Below are 18,318 nucleotides of genomic sequence, written 5' to 3'. Positions count from 1 at the left end.
GGCTTGAAACTCAGGGAGAACTTGATTGTGTAAATAATTTGGACTAAAAACTTTCCTCGGGAACAATTTCTCAATACCTTTTACATTGTTCCATGATTATTGATCTGTTGTTTTTCAGCTTTTTGAGTTAGTTTTCTTCTAATTAACTCTTTTGGCTCTACTTACAATATTTGGTGTGGTATTCTCATTACTGAAAACTTCTAAGCATTTGATAATTGCCTTTTTGTTTTTTCTCAATCACTGATTTTTCCATTTTTTTAATGTTTATCTTTGGGAGAGGGAGAGAGAGAGAGAGAGAGAGAGAGAGAGAGTAAGCAGGAGAGGGGCAGAGAGAGAGACACACACAGCATCTGGAGTAGGCTTCAGGCTCTGGGCTGTCAGCACAGAGCCCTACTAGGGGCTCAAACCCACCAACCATGAGATTGTGACCTGAGCCAAAGTTGGATGCTTAACCAACTGAGCCACCCGGGCACCCCCCAATGCATTATTTTTTGAAAGAAGAGTTATATAATTTTTCCAAGAGCTTTGCTCTTTTTTGACTTATACTTTTGCAATTATATTATAGTTTTATTCCAGTCTGGTCATAGATTGTGGTGAAAATAATTTCTTTTGGGCGCAAATCACTTACAATTTTTGGGTGGCCTAATATAAAATTGGTTTTTGTAAACTTTTCTCATATCTTTTCTGAGCGGAATAAACAGAAGACCTTTCTCTTTAATCATTCATTTATTCAGTCAGCATTGTTTCAGCTATGTGTCTCCTGCAAGAGTCAGGCATGGTATTAGGCACCGCAGGATATAAAATGAACAAGTCACAAGCTTTCTTTAAGGTTGTCAAAGTTTGGATGGGACATAGATACATTAAGACCTAATTTGACACAGACAAAGAAATGCAATGGTAGCAGAATTTACAAAAGAAGGGCTTGAACCCTATCACAGCTTCTGGGAATGCAAAGATGCCTACGATTCTACCATGGTTTTGGGGAAGCTTTCAGCACGAAAGTGTAAAAAAATAAATGAATTAGTTAAGGTCAGAGGCAGACTTTTGGAGGCCAGACAATTAACTAGGAAACCGCTGTCATCATTCAGTAATAAATTAAGACATGTAAAAACTGTTAGGAAACAGGAAGAAAAGAGGGGATTTTCACATGTGAGGGCGGCAGGTATTAGAAGAGTCCACACAGGAGGCTGAAGGAGGTCGAAGTGAAATGTTGCAGAAGCCACAAGAGGACACATTTGGGAATTCTTGGCCACTTAGGTTAAGTGCAGCTGAGAGGTCAAGTAAGATAAAAGCAAAAATGTGTCCAGTAGCATCAGTCTTTGGTGACTAGGGGAAAGCAGTTTCAGTAAAGTTGGGAGAAAGAAGCCAGACTATAAGCAGATCTCAATGTAAATGGCTCGTGAAGATGATGGAGGCACGAGGTGTTTCTCCAGAAGCTTAGCTGTGAAGGGAATGAGCGGGTTAGGGCAACAATGAAAGGAGCAAAGGATCAAAACAAATGGCTTTTAAGACGTAAAAATAATGTGAACATATTTGGTTAATGAGGAAGGTGAGTGGACAGGGAGAGAAGGCATGATTGTTGGCCAAAGGATCCTGAACAGGTAGGGGTCCCAGGGTGAGACACAAAGCCCGAGGGCTGATGGCCTTTGATGGAAGGAGGGCTCTTTTTTTTTAGTTGAAGGAGATGATTGGTACCCATAGGCATTTGGGGCAGAGAGGTGGGGTCTCCCCATTTCTTTGCAAGGCTGAGTGTGTTTGTGGAACCTCAGTTATACTGCTGGATATTGTCAGAAGGGTCCAGGGTCTTGTTCTGCACTGACAGTTCACTTTATATGTACGATTTGGGGTCCGTCCCTTCTTCTCATAGAAATGAGAGAACTTTTATGCTTGCCTTTCTTGAGGCTGTTTCTCTCTCTCTCTCTCTCTCTCTCTCTAATGTTTTATTTATTTTTGAGAGAGAGAGAGCATGAGTAAGGGAGGGACAGAGAGAGGGGGGACAGAGGATCTGAAGCTGGCTCTGTGCTGACAGCAGCCGGCCCGATGCGGGGCTTGAACTCATGAACCGTGAGATCATGACCTGAGCTGAGTGGTATGCTCAACTGACTGAGCCACCTAGGCACCCTGAGACTATTTTTTGAAGGATTTTCCAGAAGTCTCTGTCTCATTAACTATGTGGTATGCAATAGACCATCAGAATAACACTGTTAGTTGCAAATAAAGTGATTGATGGATGCCATAAGGTCACAAAAGTTTCCAATAAGTAGATCAAAATAACATTTCACATCTTCAATAAGCCTCCTTTTCTGTGTCTGATTAATGATTGTCACACGAGGAGAAAGTTTTATGAACGTGACATATTTTAGCGCACTGTATTTTGATATCTGTAGTTTATTACTAACTTTGAACTACAGGGGATTGTTTTGAGGCTTGCAAAAAATTTCTGGATTTACACTTTGGGCATTCACATGTTGGTAGCAAATTAGTCCCCTGAAAAATTGGCAAGCCTGAGGAGTTTTGGTCTTTGTTATTCTGGAAAAACACTCTGTCCTCTGCATGGAGGGAACTTCTGGTTTAATTCTGTAAATAATTATGAGACAAAACCCGCATATGAAAGATTTCCCACATAAACTCCTCTATTGAGTAAGAGCTCACTTATTAAAAATCAAGGTTGACAGTTTAACAGGCTCATTATGGTTCAGAAATCCCCTGGGGCATTTTAACCTTTTAAAATCTTTTTTGGATGTTCATTTTGCCAAATGAGCTGACTCCCTGCCGTATCTCCATTCTGCCCTGCTTGGGCTCTGATCTTAGAAAGTGTCACTCTTACTATAGCAATAAGTCAGGCGCTACCCAAAGTCAGATAGTCCGCAGGCTTTCCTCGGAGAGGAAGATGAAGAGGACGGGGTGGGGAAATCTGCTAAGGTGAGAGGTCTGAATTCAGCTAGGTGCCCAGATGGTCTGGCACCTTCGTGAGCAGCACAGGAAACAGCACGTTGGTTCAACTTCCTTGCGCCAAAGGGGGCAGCAGCACATCTTTAAAATGGCTTGTACATTTTGTGATCATTTCTGTTTCCTCTCTGATTCCCTGGCTGATCATCTCAATGGCTCTGCTGTGCCCCCGAACGTTGATACAATCCAACAGATAACTAGAATGTGCGGAGGTTTGGTCTTAAGCTACCTGCAGTCGTTTCCAATGGCTGTCTAGACGAAGCTGTTTCTGATATTCTCCATTAACCCTCACACGTCTGCCCCTCAGCATCACTTGGCACAGCAGCCCTGGCCTTTGCAGTTAAACTTAAGCATTCTTAGACAGTCTGCTTTCCTCAGAACAGGCTGCCTTGTTAACAGCTCTACCACCAAAGTGAGCCCAGGATGCGGAGAAAACGAAACCAAGATGGAGCACTGCTTTGCTGTATTCCGGGGGCACCTGGGACGCAGCACCGTTTCCACCTGCTGGGCCGTTCTGTGCTTCCTTTCTTGCTGTTCTAGAGCCCCAGTGAAGACCTGAGTGAGAGGGCAGAGCACAGGGACTGCCAGCCTCCCCACCCCACGCCCTACCCCACCCCCATCAACTTTCCACTTGCAGTGACCTGCCCTCCAGGGTGACTTATCAGATGTTTGGGGTTTGCCACTAAAAGAAAACAAACGGTGGAATGTCCTGCCCTGCGTGCTAATGAAACGGCTGAGCCAGCTCAGGGGTTATGAGGTTTGCGAATTAGGAGAATAATGATCTTCAGTTTCTGACCTCCTGGCACAGGCGGCAGTATTTATCAGGAGGCGCATGTGACTGGTTAAGAGACAGAGCCCCAGCTTGGAGGAAACAGCTGCTTGCGGCATGCTCCTGCATTTGGCAGCTGGACAGGCAGGGTGCTGATGTGAGGACTAGGCGACAGAACCGCCCCAGTAAGTAACTGGAGAACTTTTTCGTGTGTGTGTGTGTGTGTGTGTGTGTGTGTGTGCGTTTTGTAAGGCACTGACAATTTTTAATTTTGATTTTGGTTTCCCTCTGGCACTAAAGGAGGTATATTATTTGTGTTATTTGTGTTGTCTGTTGGCAATAGCCATTTGTATTTTTACTGATTTTTTTTTTTTTGAACCTGTCATTTGCAGCAATGTTTTCTGACTTAAAGTGTGAATGAGGCATACTGCTTGATTCCTATCTAGGAAAACAGCAAGTTGATTTCCTGGTGTCTGGGATGTTCATGATCCGTGGTATTTAGGTTCAAAGTCAAGTTTGAGATTATGAGGTGGAGAGTGTATTAAAGTGAATTGATGACTAGGTTTGATTTTAATCAATTTTTACCGTCGAAGCTTGCAAAATAGTGTTTTGAGAAACTTGTATGTCCGACTTGACCATTTCTACTCAACTTTGAAAACTCTTTCATTTAACAATGCATAACAATCTGCAATATAGAAAACTAACAAAATAATATTGAGATTTAGATTAGAAAGCATGTTTGGGTTTCAGGCAAGCTTCATAACTCATCAAAGACATATTTTCTAGCTCTTCTCTTGAACGAGCTTTTTCAACTTCGTTGCTTTGACGCTGAATTTTTTAGTCACCCCTGGTCTTCCTTACTTTAGATGAAGGAAAGTTAGTGTTTTGATGATGCTCAGTGTCCTTCCTCTTGCCTGGATTATTAAAAAATGTTACCTGAAGTTGATTATCAACTCTGGGGGCGAAGGGGAGGGCTTCCAAATAGCTGAGATCTCTTCTTTCTCAGGTTCATTCAGTGGTGCTGGGGCTTGCTCTTAGGAGAGCACAGAGCAGGCATTATGCTGGAATGGATGTGTTGTTTGGAGACTTTTGTCCTTCTGGGGTAGTCACCAGCCAGAATGTTTCAGAAAGGAAAAGGGGAAAGGGAGAGGACAGCACCCGTAATGGATGAGGTAAACCTCTGGAAGTGACAGGTCTCTGAATCAGAGCATTGAGCGAGATAACCAAATCAGTTCCTTTTTCTGGATTGCCTGGACATTAAGGAAGGTGGGGGGAAGGGGAGTAGGTTGTTTTGATTTGAATTCTTACCAAACAGTTATTTTGCTTGTGAGGAGCACAGGGCACCCTGAAGTGTGTTTGCTTCTCCAGGTGACGGATGGATTGTCAGCTATGCACAGGCTGTCCGGTTTTCTTGCAATTTCCGCCCCCTGCCTGGATGGAACACAGCTCTCCCCGCCCCACCTCCCTGCCCTGGTATGTGGAGGGCAGACTGGAAATGACCTGGGGCATGCTGGTCCCGCTGCAGTTTTCCTCAACACACTTGGTCTGGAGTAGCACACTGGCCAAAGATCTGGGGTGGAAGCACTTTCGGATGACCCTCCGAGAAAGTGGCTAGTCTGGCGCTGGGAAGTTTCTCCCCTTCTTTCCCATAAAATGGAAAAGATTCGACAAGACTCAGAGTGTTCAATGAGACAAAAAGTTATTTCTAACTCCGCCATTTCTTTTAATGACGTTTGTGTGAAGTCCTTGATTTAGCCTGTGGCCACATGGCCCAGTGACTTCCCTATTTGACTACAGGGCCCTAGCTACCCACTGGGCCACTTTTTTAGGGAGTTTGCTGCTGCTATAGTTTCACTTTTACTGCGAGTCTATTGGAAAAGAACTATGAGGTGAAGTTGATTTCTCCAGAATAATAGAGACCCCTTCAGTAAAATGGAGGGTCTCACTGGCTATCTCTAGAACAGCCTTCGGAATTATTCAAGTGCTGATATTTTGAAGGCCCACAGACTATTTTGAAAAATCCAATGATATCTTGACTTTCAAAATATCAACAGAATAATAAATAATTATTTTACATGTAGGTAGTATGTCCATAGGGTCAAAGACTTTCAGATCTGGATAGGAATTTTAGAGTGTGCAATTGAGCGCATTTCAGAGTTGAGAAAATTCTAACCAATGTGTCTGGGTCAAAGTGTTAGTCGCAGAGCCAGGAAAGAGGGCTAGAGGCTTCTGCCAGGATTATTATATTATTATAACATTAACACTGATAATTATAACTTGAATTTATTGAGCACTTTGCCAAATGATGTGCTAAGCAAATGTATTTATTTTCTTATAATCTTCAGAGTAAGTCTATGTGCTATATATTATTATTCCAGTTTTATAGGCAAAGAGATTGAAGCTTGGGGACCCCCTTAGCTGGGCAATATGTAGCACAGACCCAATTGGCTCCTGGAACGGACACCGGAAACTGCACACATTAAAAGACTTAACGTGGAACACATACACTAATTCCACACATTTAAACTTAAAAGCTTAATGCTTAATGACATGCTTAACGGGATGCAAATGAGAATGTTTCAGTGCAATACAATTAGACACACAACGTGTGTTAAGGCTCTTTCGAACGGTCCCTGGCAGGAAGGGCGAGGTTTCCCCTTGTGACAGTCCAAGCCCGGGCTGTGCAGGGTCACTGACCTGCAGCCTGTTTTTCTCTCTGAGAGTAGTTCAGTGATGGCTCCCGCATTGGTCAGAACAGCAAGTTTGAGCTTTATGATTACCCTGGAATACACCACTCTTGTTGCCCTTTCTGGCCTTTTCTCTCAGCTTTTCCTGTCACTCCTTTCCTTTGGAGGACAGCCACTCCACCTGTACCCCACACCAAATAGCTGGCTTGGTGGTGATAAAACTATGAGGCAGACCTGTACATTGTTGTTCAACCTGGAACGTTGGTTGTCCAAGTAGGGGGTGGTTGTTCATGAACAGAAGCAATGTACTCCTTTTGTTTGCTCCATTTGTTCTGAGCTGTGAGGGGAGACGGTAGGCTGGGACACCGAGGTGAGGGAGGAGAGGTGTGCTTTTCTCTGCACACTTCCCCGACCTGCGTATGGTCGCCATGCTTGCAGGCCATGAACCTGCAGCTTCTCTGGCTCATCAGCCAGAGACCAAACTTTAAAGAAATCTTAAAAAAATCTCAAAATTTCATTTGGCTCTCCATATTCCTCCATGTGGTTCAATGTCAAAATTAGGGCTGGTGATAAGAAAGAGCACTGAGTAATGCACATGTAGCAGAAGGGTCCTTTGCTTAATCAGGAGGAGAATTAAGTACGTAGACCAGTCATGGATGTCTTTGAGAAAGTGGTCAATGTTTTTTCAAGGCTTTTATATGACAAGATTACACATTCTGAAGATCAAGCTCCGTATAGCAAGAAGGGGGAATTTTTAATCGACTTCTCACCTACTGATGCTTCTAAAACTAAGCCCAACTCCAGAGAAATCAGCAATATAGTCTGCTAAAACAGAACCACTGGAAATTACCTCCAGTCCTTGGTGGGACTGGCTTATTTTCATGGCAGTTGGCATAGTCCAGTGGGTTATTTATACAAGAGACACATGAGACAGACTCAGAATCACTGCAGAGTCTGTAAGGTATACTCCAGAGCTGGTTTAAAGCAAAATAAAATGTTTGGTTATCTTCTTGGGACCTTTTAGGATGAGGAAACAAAATTTGTGATGCCATGTTGGCTGCCTTTGTTTCTTTGTCTTTCCCAGACTGTGTATTCCAAAGAACCTGTTCCCGAAGAGTTAACTCCCTTGGGTCTCATTTTCCCTTTGCAGTGATCGCTCATTTACAAGCCGTAGAGTTGTTCAGCTGTTTGCATGTCACATTCCCTTTGTTTTAGGGATTTGAAAATCTGGGTTTTGTGGGGTGTTGTTGCAGTTTCAGATGATCACAGCAGTCTCTCTGGAGTCCGTGGTGTAGGTTCACTGTGTTGGATCTTGAGCCCTTTTGTAGTATCGAGAAGACAGATTCCTGCATTTATGTAGGAATTTTCTGGTGTAAGGCGCTTCCTTGCACTTTGCCACAATTCTATGGAAGGAGGGAGGACATCATCACCATCACCACTGTTTACAGTGAGGAAACTGAGAATGAGGGAAGGTGAGTGAACTTGTCCGTGGTCATGGGACCAGTAACTAGGAGCGCTCACCTAAGTCCTCTGTCTTCTGACTCTGAATAATACCTGTAGAATTGTCCTCTGTGATCACAAGTGCTGTAATTTGTATTATCTTCTGATGGGCAAAAGTTAAATGAGAGACTGATTTGTGATGTACCATCCCATGCCTGTCAGTGATGGTATTTCCAAAGCCTACGGATATTTGGCCTCAGAAACAAGGTCAGCCTTAGTTATAGACATGGTAGTATTTGCTTGGGGTGGTATTTCTAAACAAACTTGGTCACTTTCCTCCCTGCAGATCCAATGTAAGTTGGAGTCATACTAACTACGGTATGATGTAATATTCAACTTTTATAAGGTATCTGGGTTTTTTGTTTGTTTTAGATATAAAAAATGCAGTCTGTTGTCCAGCATGCGCTCCATTATCCCACAAAAATCATTATTGGAACAAAATAATGGAACAAAAGCATTATTAGAAGTTCTGCCTGGTTACAGTACCCTTATTCACATGGGAAATAGTATACTCTGACTACTAGCAACAGTGTCCCCTGTGACCATTTCCCTCTGCAAAGTTATCTGCCCACTACTGAGAGAGTCCTAGCTCTCTAGAATAATTGAGACTCTTCACTACTAGTCAGTTTTCTGGTATGGTAACCCAGTTCATTGTATAACAGTGCTATCTGTATGTTGGCAAGGTCATAAAAATGACAGCACAAGTGCCTGATGATTTTATGATGCAGCTGCACATTTTAATGGCTATGGCTTTGAGGTGGGGGTGTGGGGGGACAAGGGACAGCTCTTTGACCATAACAGCTATTACAGTGTTGTTGTTTCTTCAAAGTAGCTTTTTTTTTTAGTATGAATGTGAAAGGTAGCCTTCTTTTAATTTAAAAAATCCTGAACAACATTTAATTCATGAGTTGACACAAAGAGCATTTTTCCTTAGCAACTACTGTAGTAATCAGAACTTTCTGCACCTTTCAAGAAGACAAAGGGGGAAAAATTAGAAAGAAAGAAAGAAAGAAAGAAAGAAAGAAAGAAAGAAAGAAAGAAAGAAAGAAAGAAAGAAAGAAAGAGAAAATAAGATGGTACGTTAAAGGCTTAGCTTCCTGGATTCCAGCCTGTAGAATAGGAAGTAGCCCCTATTGTAAGTCGAGAGTTCAACTCAATATATGAATGATTTGCCTGCCTGCACATACCCTAACATCTTGGAAGTTTCTATGTGATCAAACCAGTCGTTTTATTTCTTGAAGACTCGTCTATTCAAACTGCTGCTCTATCTTTACTCGTAGCTTTGTGCTGCTTTAGGAGGATCTGTCCCCACCCCACAAAATATTCCAAGAGCCTTGCCTAGATCATTATGCCATTAATTTGCTTTTGCATTGTAAGTGTTGTAAGTGAATGTGTTCCAGGTACAGTCTTTGACAGAAAACTAGTGATGGGGAAAATAATGTGGAAAAAAGTTTGTCATTAGTTCCAGAACTTCACTTTAGTCACTTTGCTGCTGCTTCATTGTTTCAAAAATCACAGACAAGGGGGGTACCTGGGGGGGGGCCCATTTGGCTAAGCATCCGGGGTTAAGCATCCAGCTCTTGGTTTCAGCTCAGGTCATGATCTCATGGTTGATTTGTGAGTTCAAGCCCCATGTTGGGCTCTGTGCTGACAGTGTGGAGCCTGCTTGGGATTCTCTGTCTCCCTCTCTCTCTGTGTCCTTCTCCCACTCATGCTCTCTCTCCCTCTCTCTTAAAAATAAATAAACATTTTTTAAAAAGTGTCTTAAAAAATCACAGACAAGTAACTACATTTGAATGTGTTTACATGATTTTAATTGCTTTTCTTTCTCTCTTCTGAAATATTTGTACTGTGATTGAGACCTTAGCAACTGATGAACTAGGAAGGCAAGGGGCTGGAGAAGAACTTAGGCAAAGAGGCCATCAATTTTCCATGGAATAAGACTCCAAATTAAGAAAGAGAGAGAGAGAGAGAGAGAGAGAGAGAGAGAAAGAGAGAGAGAGAGAGAGAAGGGGGTGTGGGAGAAAGAAAGAAAGAAAGAAAGATGAAAAAAAAGTCTGTTCAGTCATGCCTCTGTTTTGTTTTGAGAAAATAATTAGTTTTCATTTCATTTAACAATTCAAAATGAGCAGAATCAATTTTCCTTGGAGACTTTTATATAAGTTCACTTTAGGAAGGTACCAGCTAGAGGTTCCTATTCAGGAACTGACACACTGGTTTGATAGAACTCTTTGGACCCAGAATCGAGGAGCTTGGAAGGACAAACAGCCTCATCTAGCCACACCCTGTCAACTTGCCTATGACTGTCAAGGAGGCATGTTCTCAAATATCAAGTTAACATAGAATTCTGGAGCTCAAAAAGTACTCAAGAATTTAAAACTTTTTTAAAATGGAAGAACTGAGTATAATCTCTGGAAAAATCTGGAAAAATCATACCCTGGTTTCAATTTGACTGAACTTTGGATTCTGCCTTACTTTCAGTTCTGCTTTCTAAACGTAGAAAGTATTTCGTGTATACATGGAATGCTTGCCATTCAAAATCATATGAGTTGACAGGATGTTTTGCAGATTGCTGTTTATGGCAAGGACAGTGCTCAACTGAATGGTGGTGCTCTAGGTTTCTCTGTTGTCTCTCTCTCCCTACTCATTCAGATTCTAAAATGAATCTGTCTCTCTTTTCCTTCTGTAGTTGGCATTTATTTTTTTTAAGTTTATTTATTTATTTTGAGAGAGAGAGAGAGGGAGAGCATGAGTGGGGGAGGGGCAGAGAGAGAGAGAGAGGGAGAGAGAGAATCCAAAGCAAGCTCCATACCGTCAGCAAAGCCCAACATGGGGCTTGAGCCCACAAACTGTGAGATCATGACCTGAGCCGAAATCAGGAGTCGGACACTTTACTGACTGAACCACCCAGGTGCCCCTGTAGTTGGCATTTAAACAGAATCTGCTGCTGGGAGAGGAAAGAAACTGATGTTTATTTTCACAACGTCCAGAGGTAGACATTATCATTGACATTCTTACAGAAGAGAAAACTAAATTTCAGAGAGGTTGAGTATCTTGCACATGGTCACAAGCCAGGGAGTAGTGAAGCCAGGGTTCTGGTCCTAGTCTGCCTGTAAACAAAGTGTGTGCCTTTTCTACTCAACCACACTTGTCTCTCACTATGTTTATGTTAAAATCTGGTGCTCACTGTGGAAAGGGCAGCCATTCTGTGGAGTCTGGATTCTGCTGGCCTTGTCATGTAACCAACATTACATCATGCCCAATACCTAGCCATTTCCATTAGAGGAGTGCCATAGCACAAAGAGACTTCCTAGGAATCTGTGGATTTATGATTGCATCCCGCAGTCTCCTTGTAGCCTGCACCCAGAAAACACTCATCCTGCTTGTATTGTTGAGGTGTTCTCTCAGCTGTGGCATTCTGCACCGTGGGCAGGGTTCTCTTGCAGAGCCTAGCCTCTGGCTACACTCAAAAATCATTACACGATCTCAGATGATGACAAGTATAAAGAAGATCATGACTGGAGGACCTGGCTGATTAACAAGCAGTGACCGTTTGCTTTAAATTATATTTGGTTTTTATGAGAAGTGACATAATGTTGGCATCAAAAGAAGCAATCATACTCGCTTAATAAATTGTTTCTTGGGGCCATGATTACACATAGATAAAAGGGCAAGCAGACCTTGAAGCAGGACCAGTGGAACATATCTCATGCTATTTTAATTCTCTATGTTTTAGAAGAAATACTTCCTTCACCCTCTCTTGGAAGCTGCAGGAACTGTGGTCGACTTAAGCCAGTGATGGTGGTTTTACTGTGTAAGAATTGAGGTTTTATCTTTTCAGCTATCACGATGACTGAGAAATATATCACACATAGAATTCTGCAACTCTTTGGAATTTTCTCTCACATCAAGCTTGTGTAATAGAGGCTAATACGTTCAAAAAATTGTTTTGAGTTTTAATTCTCAGATACGGAGATTTTACTCAACCAAAAGTTATTAAAACCTCAGTAAGTACAGTCTAGTTTATGGGACTTCTTATGTGGAAGCTGGAGTTTACATTTAGGTAACAAAAGTTAAAGAAAAAAAAAAGCCCCAAATATATTTTCCTACAATTAATTTGGCAAGTATTTTTAAACATATGCTTTCTGCTGCCTATTGCACTAACCTGAATAATGGCACAAACTTTACCCTGTAGGATATTACCACCTATATTAAGCATACCAATATATTTTTTAAAATCACAATAATCATAACACACAAATATTTGGTCTATAACAAAGGCTTGTGTAGAGTTTTGTGGAAGCTGGGGAAGAGAAGATGACTATTTGTGTGAGTTAAGGAATGTTCCTTAGATTTGGTGACATTTGAACTAGGTTCAAAAGGACAAGTAGTCATTGTTCAAGAAGAAAAAACTGTATTTTAAAAGTCTTCTTTCCACAAATAACATGTAGCTTGGTAGAGCTGAATCAGAGGGTACCTGTTGGAAGTGGAACTGGAGAAAAGGCTCAAAGATAAGGGTATTCTGATGGCTGAGGTAGTGTTTGCCCTTCTGCAGCATTTAGATATTTTTGAGGATGATTTAAAATTTTAAAAAAATCTTTTTATTATAAAACATTTCTAACATATACACAAGTAGACAGAGTAATATAATGAACCCCCATGTATTCATTACCTGACTTCAACAATTTTTGATGACCAATCTTGTTTCATTTCTATCCCCATGCATGTTCTCTTGTTCCCATATTAGTTTTGACACAAATCTCAAACATTTAATCATTCCACCCATAAATATTTTAGTATGTATTTAGTATGTATTTCTAAAATATAAGTTTTCTTTTGAAAAATCCATAATGTAATTAATACATCTAAAATAATTAACAATTTGGGTGCCTGGGTAGCTCAGTTAGTTAAGCTTCCAACTCTTGATTATGGCTCAGGTCATGATCTCACAGTTCATGATATTAAGCCCTGCATCAGGCTCTGCGCTGACAGTGTGGAGCCTGCTGGGGATTCTCTCTCTCTCTCTCTCTCTCTCTCTCTCTCTCTCTCTCTCTGCTCTTCCTATGCTTTTGCCCTGTCTCAAAACAAACAGACAAACTTAAAAAATAATAATTCATAACTATTATTTTGGCTTGTCAAGTAAGGAAGTGATAGGAATATATTTGTAATCTAGAAAGAAAACTCTAGAGGCAATGAGGGGAATAGGTTGAATAGAAAAAAGACCAAACCAATAGAAGACTCCAGAGATGGATTTGAACCAAGCCAATAGTGATGGAGAAGGTGGAAGAATTTTCAGAATATTTAAAAAGTAAATTGATAGTTCGTGAGATCAATTAGATACAGGGGTGAAGGTGAGAATGGAGTTAAGGAAAATTTGGACATTTTAACTTGCATAACCAGCATATGAATATGCCAATAACTGATATAGTGTAGGGATTCCTTGAAAAGCAATTTAGCCTGGTTTTTCATTAGCCAGAGATGTTTGGAAACAAATCCAAAAATATTTTCCTATTACCCTCAACAAAGCTTTCAGACCTGGAACATTTGGAGTAATTTTGATTGTTCCAACTTAAAAAGTCATTAACAAAAATTAAAACATCCAGAGTAGCATCTAAAATGTTCAAGGGTCTACAGGAGCCCCTTGGACAGACTGATGACTGGGACCTCTTTAGTTAGCACACAATAATAGTTGTAAAATCACAAAGGCTAATAAACATGATTTATTCATCAAATCCCCGAACACTAAAGGTTTGAAAGATGTAAATTTAAAATAATGGAAAGAAGTTTTTCATACTGTATGATGAAAATGTTCAAACAAACAAAAATTCTTGGAAGAATTGTACAGTGTATGTCCATATACCACCAATTCAATTTTAACATTAACAATTTATCATGTTTTCTTTTTCACATCTATTCATTTATCTTCTGTCCATCCATTGTTTCATCTTTTTTTTTTTTTTCAAAATAAGTTGCAGACAGCAGTGCACTTCATTTATAAGTACTTCATCATACATATTATTAACTGGAGTTCAATATTTGTTTATTGAAAATTTATATTTTACACAAGAGTGACTGATCTTATACATTTATTTTGCCAAAAGGCTGGGACTCAAGAAGGATTAACACAATTCATGGCCGACTCTTACTGGGTTATTGATGAAAACAAGGAGCTGTTTGAGAACTTCTTGATCCTCAAAAGTTGTGGCCATATGGGGCAGCCATACTCAACCACCAGTCTTTGAGGCAATGGCAAGAATTGACTTGGCAAAACTACATGCTTCCCAGTAAATGTTAACTGAATTTGAATGTGAAGAAACTGACCCCTAGAAGCATACACACTCTGCCAGTAAATGATTGGGCAGGTATGAGAACAGATCACCTTCAACAGTTTCACGCTGAGCATCCCTGCCTGCCTGTAACAACTCTGCAGAAGAACAGTGTAACAGAGTAGATGGTTTATTAGTCAAAACTGTAGTACAGGAGATGCATTCTATCTAGACCCATCCTGAGATTACTCAAGAGGAGCCAGTGCTTGGGCAATAGGAAAGAAGGTAACCTATTCTCACAAAAGAGAACTCTTGATTCACATATTGAGAAAAAAAAAAAAGTACTTGTGTTCATAAGTCCTCTGACATTCTCCAGAAAGACTTCACGTGGCTTATGGTAAACAGCAAAAATAAAATAAAGCTGAAAATGATTAGCATAAGAATAAAACAAGGGCCAAAATATGTCAGTTAGTAGAATGATGGACAAACTTAGACTTAGAAAGCTTTGAAGTGTTCTAAATTAAGTCAAGTTCTGACATTTTAAAACCTGCCAATTGGCTCCAGAATTAAAAATCAAGTGGAGATGATGTCTAGAAGATGCATTTGTTCAAATGCTTATTGTTGATGAAGATGTCTAGGATTCATTTGAAGACCGAAAAATTCAGTTACATAACCAGGCATTTCCTTACACAAAAAGCAGACATTCTGATACTAGGAAGAAATTTAGATGTTTGATTAACTTTTTCAGTTTCCAGTTTGATGTTCAGACAACAGCCTGTTTCAGTGGTTTTCAACTGGGGACAATTTTGCCCTCTGGGGACATTTGGCAACGTCTGGAGACATTTTGGGCTGTCCCTACTGGGGCTGGGGGTGGGGTACTACTGGCACCTAGTGAATAGAGGCCAAGGATGCTGCTAACCAGCCTGCAGTGCGTGGGATGGACCCTACAACAAAGAATTATCCAGCTGAAGTATCTGTAGTATTGAGGTTGAAACACCCCGATCCATATATGTCAGTTATAGATCTAACTCTAGTATGCCTTGAAAACACTGTAGATGATTTACATGTGCCATTTCATCTTGTGACTTGTTGAAGAGTATGTGGTGGTGACCTATACCCTTAAGAAATGCTACTGCATTGGCACCATGGCAAAAACGGGGATGTAAAATGAACAGTCCTTCAGAATAAGATCCACAGAAAGCTGAGTTGAGTGGTTGACCATACAAGTCAAAAGCACTCTTTGGTATCTAAGAGCATCAAACGTTGGCAGGCAAGAATGCAGATATTTAATTACTGAAAAAATATTCAGAGGAATTGGGGCCCTGCTGTTTAAGAGAGTGGGGGGAGGGATCATTAGATCCTAAGTCATAGGACAGTTCATCCTGGGATTTCTCCCTCTGGGACTCGGAGAGCTCATTTCTCTGCTTCCTTCTTTCCTCTTCAAAATTTCAAGGAGAACTGACTGTGTCAGAAGCAGGTGGATTAGATAAACTCCTGTTGGCAACCTGATGATTATGTCTCTGATTTATGTTCTTCTCCTTCATCTTGCCCTTGGTAATTATATACTCTATCTATGTTTACAACCATGTTCTCTTCCTTTCTTCATTCATGTTCCAACAGGTGCTCAGACCCTTGGTTAGTCCTTCCTCCTCCTGATTCCTTAACGTCTTATTCTCTACAAGATCATCCCCATCAGGATACAGGTATGTTTCGGCAGCTCTCATCTTATAAAAATGTTCCTTGATCCCCGCATCCACTGCCAATCTCTCTTCGATTCTAGACAGAGTTATTAAATTAATATTCTGCACAAGCTGTCTTTGTTTCTTGATCTGCCATTTACTCTTCAGCTCACAGCAACCTGGCTTCTGCCCACAGCTCCACTAAAGCTGCTCTTGTCAAGGTGACCACTAACCTCCTTGTAGCAAAAATTTAAAAAGCAGAGTTTCCCATCTCTCTTGTTTGACCTCTCTCAGTAGCATTCAACACAGTTAATGGTTTCAGCTTCCATAAGCATGTCCTTCTCTTGGCCTCATGGAGCAACTTGCTTGACATTTTCCTTCTGTCTCTCTGACAACTCCTCATGACGCTCTGCTGCTTTACCTCCTTTTTCTGACCTCTAGATGTTGGAATGCTCAAGGTGGAATGCTCTTGTCCTTTCTCTTTATACTTTCCTCCTAAGTGATCTGAATCATTTATGTAGCTTTAGATGCTGTTCATATGGGGACAATTCCCCAAATTAAATTCCATCTCAGATCTTTCCATGTTTGTTTAAATAACTACATCTTGAGACCTGCACCCAGGAGTTCCACAGGAATCTCAGTCTTTACACATTCTTTTTTGGTTTTAATTTATTTATTTTTTTATTTTAGAGAGAGAGTGTGAGTGGGGGAGAGGGGCAGAGAGAGAGAGAGAGAGAGAGAGAGAGAGAGAGGGAATCCCAAGCAGGCTCCATGCTCAGATCCATCCCACAACCCTGGGATCATGACCTGAGCCCAAATCAAGAGTCAGATGCTCAACCAACTGAGCCACCCAGGTGCCCCTCAACCATCGCACATCTTAAGCAAAACTCTAGATTTCATCCAGTGTACCTCTCCCGCCATCCTGCCAATCTTCTCTATCTCAGTTAATGGAGTTATAATTCTGACGGTTTTTCAGGCCTTTCAGTCTTTCACATCTCTTACTAACTTAATCTCCAAGTTCCAACTCTTCAAAGAGATCTGTCCTTGCTACTTACCTAAAATAATTCCTCTTGTCATTCTCTATCTTAGCATCCTGGGTGAGTTTTCATTCCTAGCTCTTATAACAGCTTGTAATTATATATTGGTTTGTCTACTTGTCTGTTGTTGGTTTCTCTCCCTAAACTGTATACACCATTGGGCAGGGATCGGGTCTCTTTTGTTCACCAGATACCCAGGCCCTGGCATAATATCTGGAAGGTAGAGGTATTGTGTTCAGTCATTATTTTTTTTTAATCAGTAAAGAACTATGTGGATACTAAGCCTAAACAGACACTTACTTTTATCCTGATGAGATAAGAATCAGATCCTTTTGGGGCACCTGGGTAGCTCAGTCGGTTAAGGATCCTACTCTTGATTTCTGCTTAGGTCGTGATCTCACAATTCATGAGTTCAAGCCCTATGTTGGGCTCTGTGCTGACAGCACAGAGCCTGCTTAGGCTTCTCTCTTTCCCCTCTTTCTCTGCCCCTCCCCTGCTCATTCTCTCTCTTGCTCTCTCTCTCAAAATAAATAAACTTAAAAAAAAAGAGTCAGATCTTTTTTTTTTCTGTTTGAATCACACTTTTAAGTGGATTAAAAGATAATGGTTATACATCATTCAGAAATAAAAGAGAAAAAAGTTAATCTTTAATAAATGCTTGTTGATTGGTGAATTGATTGAGTAGCTAATTGAAAATTTACTTAATTTCTTTGTAATCCTATTTATTTACAACAGAGAAATAATACTACTAACTCTCTTTTTCAGAATTATTTTGTCGACTGAAGTTAGATTATTGCCCTCTAATTCCTTTTGAAGAAAGACATTAAATAGGCACACAACCCCGTTCGAGATGGTGCAGAGATTACATGCATTATCAATTTCCTTTGTCTGAGAACTGCAGTGCACTGATGTCTGAACTCTTGTGGTTTGTGGGTCAACAAAATGTCATCCTGCTTCTTTGTCATAAGCCCCAGAACTGCTTCAGATGCCCAGTACCCACCAACAAGGGATTTTAGCTTCTTACTAAAACCTCATTATCATCTTAGGCCCCTGAATACAAAAAATATTTTGACAAAGGGAGATGATTGGTTAGGAGTCATATTTGTACAAAGAGCCAAAGTCTCTTAAAATTAGATTGCTGAGTAGAAATACCATGACAGACTGCAGATAGCTGCCTCATTTCTCCAAGTCTAAGTGGCCAAAGGCTGCTTCATGTTGGAAAAGTTATACTTTTTAAGACAGATGCATTAGTTCAAAATCAGCTTTCTGACACATGTACTTTTTATGTCCCAGGGACCCCAGTATAAGGCTGGATTCTCTGGAAGCTCACTGTGATGATGTGTTTCCCTTCCTTCCATGAACTCACTGTTTAAACTTGGGCAAACTATGTTATCTATTTGGCCTTGAGGCTCTCCTTTAGAAAGTGAGGTA

At 40.8% G+C, this 18,318-nt stretch overlaps 1 protein-coding gene across 3 annotated transcripts in view; it reads left to right on the top strand.

Annotated features, from left to right (window-relative positions):
- The first annotated feature begins 3,663 nt into the window (after positions 1-3,663).
- Positions 3,664-18,318, top strand: part of RASGRP3 (RAS guanyl releasing protein 3) — a 76,086-nt gene continuing 61,431 nt past the window's right edge. For 2 of the 3 annotated variants that reach the window (XM_047068719.1, XM_047068717.1), the window contains exons 1-2: positions 3,664-3,903; positions 15,792-15,874. The gene's annotated coding sequence lies outside the window, so the exon portion shown is untranslated. The remainder of the gene's footprint in view (positions 3,904-15,791; positions 15,875-18,318) is intronic. The other variant, XM_047068718.1, reaches the window with a different exon arrangement.

Source organism: Lynx rufus, unplaced genomic scaffold (assembly GCF_022079265.1).
Source record: "Lynx rufus isolate CCGP_SWC_20201006 ecotype Redwood Valley unplaced genomic scaffold, mLynRuf1.p SCAF_8, whole genome shotgun sequence".
In the NCBI taxonomy this organism is placed as follows: Eukaryota; Metazoa; Chordata; class Mammalia; order Carnivora; family Felidae; genus Lynx; species Lynx rufus.
Note: the sequence above shows the minus strand (reverse complement) of the source record. Positions and strands in the feature narration are given on the sequence as shown.